This window comes from Poecilia latipinna, unplaced genomic scaffold (assembly GCF_001443285.1).
Source record: "Poecilia latipinna isolate Pla-1442-1.1 unplaced genomic scaffold, P_latipinna-1.0 Scaffold3421, whole genome shotgun sequence".
Taxonomy (NCBI): Eukaryota; Metazoa; Chordata; class Actinopteri; order Cyprinodontiformes; family Poeciliidae; genus Poecilia; species Poecilia latipinna.
Window position 1 is genome coordinate 31,528 of NW_015116037.1, and position 8,427 is coordinate 39,954.

The 8,427-nt window shown below is 35.0% G+C and overlaps 1 pseudogene; it reads right to left on the reverse strand.

Moving 5' to 3' along the window:
- Positions 1 to 1,673: 1,673 nt before the first annotated feature.
- On the reverse strand, positions 1,674 to 7,852 carry LOC106940929 (sialic acid-binding Ig-like lectin 12; annotated as a pseudogene).
- Between the last annotated feature and the right edge of the window lie 575 nt (positions 7,853 to 8,427).

Genomic DNA, 8,427 nt, shown 5'->3' on the forward strand with positions numbered 1-8,427 from the left:
TGTGAAAAAATACACATCAAATTTGAATTACAAAAAAATTTAACTTTTCTTATTTAGAATGATTAAAACTCAAAAACACACAAAGCTTAAAATGTGCACCATCATCTGCTTACCTAAAGATGGCGCAATATAGTTATCAACTCAGAGGCTGTTGCCGAAGAAGAATAAATCAACATTTGTCAAACCTTTCAGACATGGAAACAGAGTTAAATATGTTTTTTTAATATCTATAGTTAGAGCTCTACAAAACATTCAGATCTTTGAGTTCAGATACAAGGAGATGATGGACTGTTTGGTGAAATGTGTTTATTTTAAATGTAGATGAAAATGAAAAGACAGACAAAATAAAAAAAAGATTAAAACAAATTACAAACTTTATCAGAAGATTGATTCTTCAGGACCTTTCAACATGTTTCCTTTGAATCAAAATGTTAGCAATATTACTTGCTGCTAGGCTAACCATAGGTAATAATTTGACTGACATATTTTCATGCCAGATTGGAAACTTTAAGTATTAATTTTCTTTTATTTTCTTGAAAATAAAACACCTTGTATATTTATCCATTTTTGTCAAACAGCAATCAAGAAAAATAACAAATTCAAACTTTCTTTCATCAAAACAAAACAAAGGCAGACAGTTAACAGTTATAATTACAAACATGTTATTAACATTATTTAAACATTATTCAAAGTAAAGCAGAGATTTTAGATTAAACTCTCTCTCTGTGTTTCCACTGAATGAACCCTCAGTTTTTCTGTATAACAGAGACGTATTGGATGAATCTACAATCATTGATGTTAAGATTATAAATGCTGCGTTTCACAACTTTTTCTGGAAAAAAAATAAAACTCAGAACAAAATTATCTTCTTTTGTTGTTCACTTCAGCATAGAGACCCTCCAGACCGTCAGCAGACACTTTGACCTCTGCGTACAGCGTCTCCTGCTGCTCTCCATCCTGATCGGAGGCGGAGGAAGCTGGGAGGAAGTAGGAAGCTGGGAGGAAGTTCAGCTCTCCATAATAAAGTTCTTCCTCTGTCTTTTCAGCTGTCATTGGAACAGCAGGAGCCTCATTTCTTTCCTTCTGTAGAAAATATACAGATGTTTTAGTCTTTTTCTTCATGGTCTTGATACTTCCAAGCAAAGAAGTTAATTTTTTGTTCACCTTAGTCTGTTGAGGAGTTGAACGTCTGAACTTGAACAACCTGGAGGACATTAGAGATGCCAGAATGATTCTGGTGCGATTTATGAGATAACAGAAACATTCAGACTGAGATAAAGAGTGAAAGCTGATATGAAACATAGATAAGAGGCAAAACATCAATAAAATAAAAAAGGACTCAGGGAGACATTGGATTGATTTGCAGATGCCAGTTTTCACCTGTACACAATTAAACTTTAGGAGAAAACACACAAGCTCGAATGTTGTCACTTTTTTATGATCAAATCCAGGTGAAATGCCGTGTTTTTAAACAACTTAGATGCTTTTTAATTTTTTATACTCACAAAGCAACAACAGCCATGAGACAGATGAAACAAATACATCCGACTACAATGGGCAGCCAGCGAAGAACTGCAGTTGTTGGATGTTGGGAAAACACAATAAGTAAATATTGAAACCTGTAATTATAAGAATAATATATTTAAACATGATGGACTTAATGATGTTAAATATTAACCTCTCTTTTCACTGATTATATTCACGAGAATAAATGATGAAGTCTGATTCCCCAGATGATTTGTAGCCACACAGTAAAACTTTCCTCTCTGAGTAGCATTGAACCTGTAAACCTGTCCTACAAACACATTAATGGCTCCATGTTCGCTGTTCCTGAACCAGGTGAATCTGGGTGGAGGTTTGGCTCTGCTGGAGCAGCTCAGCTCCACCCAGCTACCTGCTGACACCAAACCTGATGGACTGATGGATGCTGAGGTGTTTCTAGGAGCGTCTGAGGAAAATGAGGCACATGAACTTTATTGATCACAAACAGCTGAACCATGACCTGCTGACAGGATTACTTACATGAGACACTGAGAGTTATTTCTGTCTCTGCTGTCTTGTTTCCTCCAATCACAGGATATCTGGCAGAACATCTGATGTTGTATCCATCATGTGTGTCTGACAGAGTGATGTTCTCCTGGATTTTAGTTGTAAAGGTTCCATCTGTGTTTTTCTCTGTTTTTCCAACAGAGTCTTGTTGGAGATTGCAGGTGAGTTGAGGAGGTGAGTGTGGACAGGGAGTGAAAGCTGAGCAGGTTACAGTGACAGACTGATGCTCCTTCAGGTCAGAGGGAACATTAATGCTGGGACTCCAAGGAGAATCTGGGGTTTCACATCAGATGCACATTTAAAATAATAAATATCGATTTACAGATTATTGTGTATGAAATCAGTTAATACAAGTATCGCTATACAATGCTATACTAATTCTATATCCACCATTTAAAAATGTAGTTTGATTGCATGTATTGGATTTCCTAATCATTATTGTTCGTGCAACACATTTACATATTTGCAGAACTGCAGTAACAGTTAAGATGATTAAGAAAAAAAGTTTTAACTTTAAAACAATTTTACTTAACAGAGGATTATTACTAAATAAGTCAAACTTTATTCATGATGCATCTTTCCTGACATTGGTAATAAAACACATTAATTGATTCTGTCCATAATAAAGCAGGATATATTTTAATTTTACACTAACTTACTGTAGATCTATTAAAATGTTATTTATTTTTCTAAAAACATTTAAACTTGACAATATCCTGCCCATTACAGATTTTTCATTCAACATTATTTTCCTTACTGAGAGTTTTGATGTGATTCTCCACAGCTACATCATGATGAATAGCAGAAGATGATAAAGAAAAATAATTTAAATCATCAAAACATTTCTGGACTCAAATCAAACTGTTGAAATTTGGCAGGTTGATTTTTTCATTCCACAGTAAATTATTAACTTTAGTGTTTTCTTTTAAACCAGAGATAATTTAATTACAAACATAAATATAAATGTCACAAACTTATAAAATAAAACCTCTCTTACCTTTAACATTTATTTGAAGTGGGTCAGCACAAGCTGTTGCTCTGAACGGTCCGTTCTCAATCCTGAAGAAGTATTTGTCTGTATAACTTGTATTTAAATCAGTAAACAGAGTGGTGCAGTTTTTCTCTCTCAGGTTTCCGGTGATATTCAGTGGATATTTGTTTACTGACCTACTGCTTTTGAAAATAACAACATTTGAATCACTGCTAAAAGCTAAATTATTTTTCATCCAGACTGCAATGATATTTATGCCGTCGTCAAACTGATCTGTTGTTTTAAAACTACATGGGATTTCCAGACAAGATCCACTCAGAGCTTCAATCTCCTTTGGTGCAGTGATGAAGAGGGCTGGTTGTATGTCATGACAGTATTCAGCAAAAACATCTGTAGAAACAGACAAATGATGAATATCATGGGGACTCAAATCTTTCTGCAGAGAAACTTCATGATCCACAAACTCCAGTTCAGCTGCAGCAGGTTACATGTGGATCAAATATTTCAGACTAGAAATGATTCATGTGAATGAAAGGAAGAGAACAAACATCTCACCTGGATTGAAGAAGACACTCAGTAACATACTGACTATCAGCATGTTCTCACACAGAGCCGCCATCAGACTCTGATTGTCGTCCTTCAAGATCTTCAATGGAAACATGATGAAAACAGCTGCTTTACTTTGGTGACTTAATTTAAAACTATATTTTTACTACATTGTCGCATTTATATTATGAAAGAAAGTCACCATCTTTAACTAGAGTGGTTTGGGGTTATTATAAACTAAACACTTAAAACATAAAACTCAAATAAAAGTTGATTTTTGATCAGGAAGCTGAGAATGATTCACTGTACAAAGTACATTAGAAATCATGAAAACTGTAAATAGGACAAAATATAGAAAACACAAAATAAAACTCACAAACATTAACTTACCAAATGGTCTGCAGTTAAAACAGAAATGCTTTGATTTTACGTTAAAAAATTATTTTTTGTTGATCAGCTGCACCTCCGGTTTCTTCACAGAGAATGACACAGAAAACCAGAGTTGATGTTTAAAGATCAGCTCTGAGGAAGAGGAAGTTGATGTTGGCAACATTCTGCAATCATCATATTAACATAATGTTTAACATTTGACTTACAATAATCAAATAAAATTTTAGATCTAATCTTCTCACTTCTAAATGTAGCACATTATTCAATCCAGGTAAATTATGTAGTTTTCCAGATTTCTTTTGATGATGCATAAGTTTATCTTTTCTCAGCATCTTTCAGAACCAGACAAACTTACTCTTTTTTATGCCTGAAAAACCAACATTATCTGATCTTCACCTGAATTCTGTGACGCAATCAGAGCAGTTAAGAGGGGGAAGAAACAAAGAAGAAACGCTTTCTGTAAATATTTGCAACAGTGAAACTGCTAATCAGAGGGAATCATGTCTTTTAAGTCATACTTCATACTGTTAAGAAAATGAATTTAAAATATGCTAGTTTTAAAACTTAACATGTCTTGATTGAAATAGCCTAATTATAGTTTTAAAATCAGTAACTTATTCTGCCCTATTGACCTTTATGTTACCTGTAGTTAAAGCAGATGGTTTGCTAAGATCTTTTGATCTGCCATTTGTCTGTGTGGGAAAACAATCAGGAGAAGTTCCAGCTTTTCACACAGATCCATGAAAAGCCATAAAACAGCAGGAGTTCAGGAGAGTCTCTGCTTCCACTTTATTTAGATAAAAGGGGACAAATGGCCTTAGATCGTGACTTGCAGGGAGTTTCTAACTTTTAAAGAAGGTCCGAGACAGCTCCTGGTTGGATGAGCAAAGGTACGCCTTATTTGAATAAATTAAAGACAAGAATACGCCTTTACTATAAAACTTTCTACACAAGTAACAAATTAGATTTGCTCTTGCAATTCTCCAAAGACGTCTTTGCACGTCTTTACTTTTCTTTCTTTTCTTTCTTCTTTTCCATTTGTCTCAGGTAAATGAATGTATGTCTCTGTTCTGCAATTTCTGTTGTAATTTCATACATTGTCTTCTATTGGATTAAACTCTGTAATTCTGTGACGTCACTCATTGTTGTTTTCTGTGTGGCTTCACTGCGGTCCGCTGGGAAAACCTGGGATCCGTGAGAAGAAGATCGAGCCAGAGATTTTCTTAAGATATATTATAACCTAAAATCTTCTTCAACAATACAAAACCATAACTGGATGTAATGTTGAAAAGCACATGGCTTTTCAATGGCATAGCCCTCAAAAAGGATTGGTTTTTGGCAGGAGAATCTGCTTTGTAACTCCAGATAACACTGTTATTTTTGCAGCAGTGTTGCTGGTCACTTTCTTTGGTATATTTGTAAACAGAAACTTTTTTATTTCCTGTTTGCTGCACTAGCTTAAGGAGCTAGTTTGATAAATTTGACTGGCAGCCAATCAGAAAGATGATCATAGCAAATACAATTTCAATAAGTTATTTTACCTTATTTTTTCTTAATGAATAAAAAAAATCTATTTTACAAAAATGTTCAAAATTTATTATTTTAAAATATATTTGATTCTTTTTTTTCCATCTTCCCTCCAACTTCCTGCGGCTCCCATGTCGCCCCCTGGCGGCCACACGAAATATTACAGTAGCTCTTCCTCCCAGCAGCTGTAATACTTCATAACCACTGAGCCCAACAAACTCAATAAGTGTTTAAAACTCTACTGTCATTTGCACATTCCTGTTTTCACAGTTTCTCAACACTTCTAAATAATATGTTGTTGTTGTTTTTAACCACATATTTTACATTTTTCTTCACTAAATTAACCAACTCATTTGCACATCATGTTTAATTTGATTATGCTATTTTTGTAATTACTGCACAGCATTACTTACCTTATGTTCTAAATTTATTCTTACTATGTAGTACCTTGTATAATACTGTTTTGTACTTTGCTTAGATGTGCTTGTTCCTGCTCACCATAAACTTGCTGTTGCGACAACTGAATTTCCCCACAATGTGACAATAAAGTATATTATTTCTGTTCTAATATGACAACATTTTATTTACTAATAAGATATTCAGTCTGTTGAATAAAGCTCAAGTGAAGAAGATATGAACATATGATACATTTTACAGGTAATGAACGTCAGAGAGTGTTACAGAAGATTAAAAATAACTGATAAAAAATAACTGACATTATCACAATTGTTTTTAAATATATCCCAGGCAAATCACTGTCATGCAAACTGAGAGCATCTGAGGAAAATGAGACACATGAACTTTATTGATCACAAACAGCTGAACCATGACCTGCTGACAGGATCACTTACATGAAACACTGAGAGTCACTTCTGTCTCTGCTGTCTTGTTTCCTCCAATCACAGGATATCTGGCAGAACAGCTGATGTTGTATCCATCATGTGTGTCTGACAGAGTGATGGTCTCCTGGATTTTAGTTGTAAAGGTTCCATCTGTGTTTTTCTCTGTTTTTCCAACAGAGTCTTGTTGGAGATTGCAGGTGAGTTGAGGAGGTGAGTGTGGACAGGGAGTGAAAGCTGAGCAGGTTAGAGTGACAGACTGATGCTCCTTCAGGTCAGAGGGAACATTAATGCTGGGACTCCAAGGAGAATCTGGAGTTTCACATAAGACAGTTTAGAAAGTGACCACTGACAATTTGGAGGTGTTTCAGCTGAAGAGGTGCAAACTATGAGGCGCCGTCTAGGACAAAATCTATGTTTTGTCTCTCACACACTACGAAAGACTCACGCACACTCAAAAAATACTCAAATTGCGCATACACACTACTAAAATGTTGCACACGCACACACATTTTGTGCGTCGCACACGCAGACATATATCATGTTAGTACAGTGTATGTGTGCAACAAAGATAAAATCTGTGTGTGTGTGCAACATTTTAGCAGTGTGTATGCGCAATTTGAGTATTTTTTGAGTGTGCGTGAGTCTTTCGTAGTGTGTGAGACAAAACATAGATTTTGTCCTAAACGGCCCCTCATAGCAAACGACAAAAGCTTTCAAAGATTGATGCATCTTCTTTTAAAAAGACTCTGACTGAGATTACAAATTTTACACCAAAACATGGTTTGAATTTCTAAACAGAATAAAATCGAAGAATAATTGTTTTAGAAAATTAGATAATATGTTGTTAAAAGTAATATTTTTTCTCACCATTAACGGTTATTTGAAGAGGATGACACTTTGCGTTTGCCCTGAATGGCCAGTTCTCAATGCAGAGGTAGTATCTGTCAGTATAACTAGTCCTTAAATTAGGAAACACAGTGGTGCAGTCTTCCTCATTCAGGTTTCCAATCATTTTCAGTGAATACATGTTAACTGACCCACTGCTGTTGAAAATAATAGGGCTTGGCTTGGAATTAAAAGTTGTAGTAGTTTTCAACCAAACTCCATAGATGGGTCTTCTGATGTTATATGAGGAGTGTGTTGAATTAAATCTACATGGGATTTGCAAACAAGATCCACTCAGAGCTTCAATCTATTGAGGTATGTCAGCAATAAGAGCTGGATCTGGGCAACAGGCAAAAACACCTGTAAAAACAGATTCACAATGAATATAATGCAGAGCAAATTCTGCCTTCAGAGAAAGTTCATGATCTATAAACTCCAATTCAACTGCAAAATGTTGCATGCAAAGCTTTTAAATAACATCAGGATAGTACAGACTAGAAATGATTCATGTGACGTCTCCAAATAAGACAAAGTGAACAAACATCTCACCGGGAAGAAAGAAGACACTCAGTAACATGTTGACTGCCAGCATGTTCTCAGACAGACTCTGATAGACCTTCATCTCTGGAAATACTTTCGACCATCTGCTGCTGGCTTTTAGATTCAAGTCATTCAAAGATTTTTTTTTTCCCTTCTCTGCCATTTCACCCAATCAAAAGCCAAACTGTCATCTAGGAAAAAAATGGTAACAAGTTGAAATTAATATGTTCACAAAACCCCAAAATTACAAAATATGATATTTGAAAGCCTTACATATATTATTCTTAAATTTAAAAACAAAGATTAACTTACCAAATGTCCAGCAAAACAGAGACAAGTTCAACAAACAAGCCATCAGTATGAGGAAACTGCAGAACCAACTGAGCAGTTGCTTATTTTTACTGTAAGTTTTTTCTCGCTTTTTTTTGCTTGTTTTTTTTTTCTAGTCTCCATCTACATCATCTCACTTCCCTAAAACACACTGACTTCGGTTCTGAGTTGAGCCTTTATAAATAGCTATTACTTTACTTCAGTTTACATCAAATGTCATTGACGTTTTACTTTATTTACTTTTTTTGTTGCATGTTAGCTGAATGACTACTCCACTCCAGTATATCAAGTTAAGCTAGCAAGCAAGATGATGTTGTTACCTGTTTT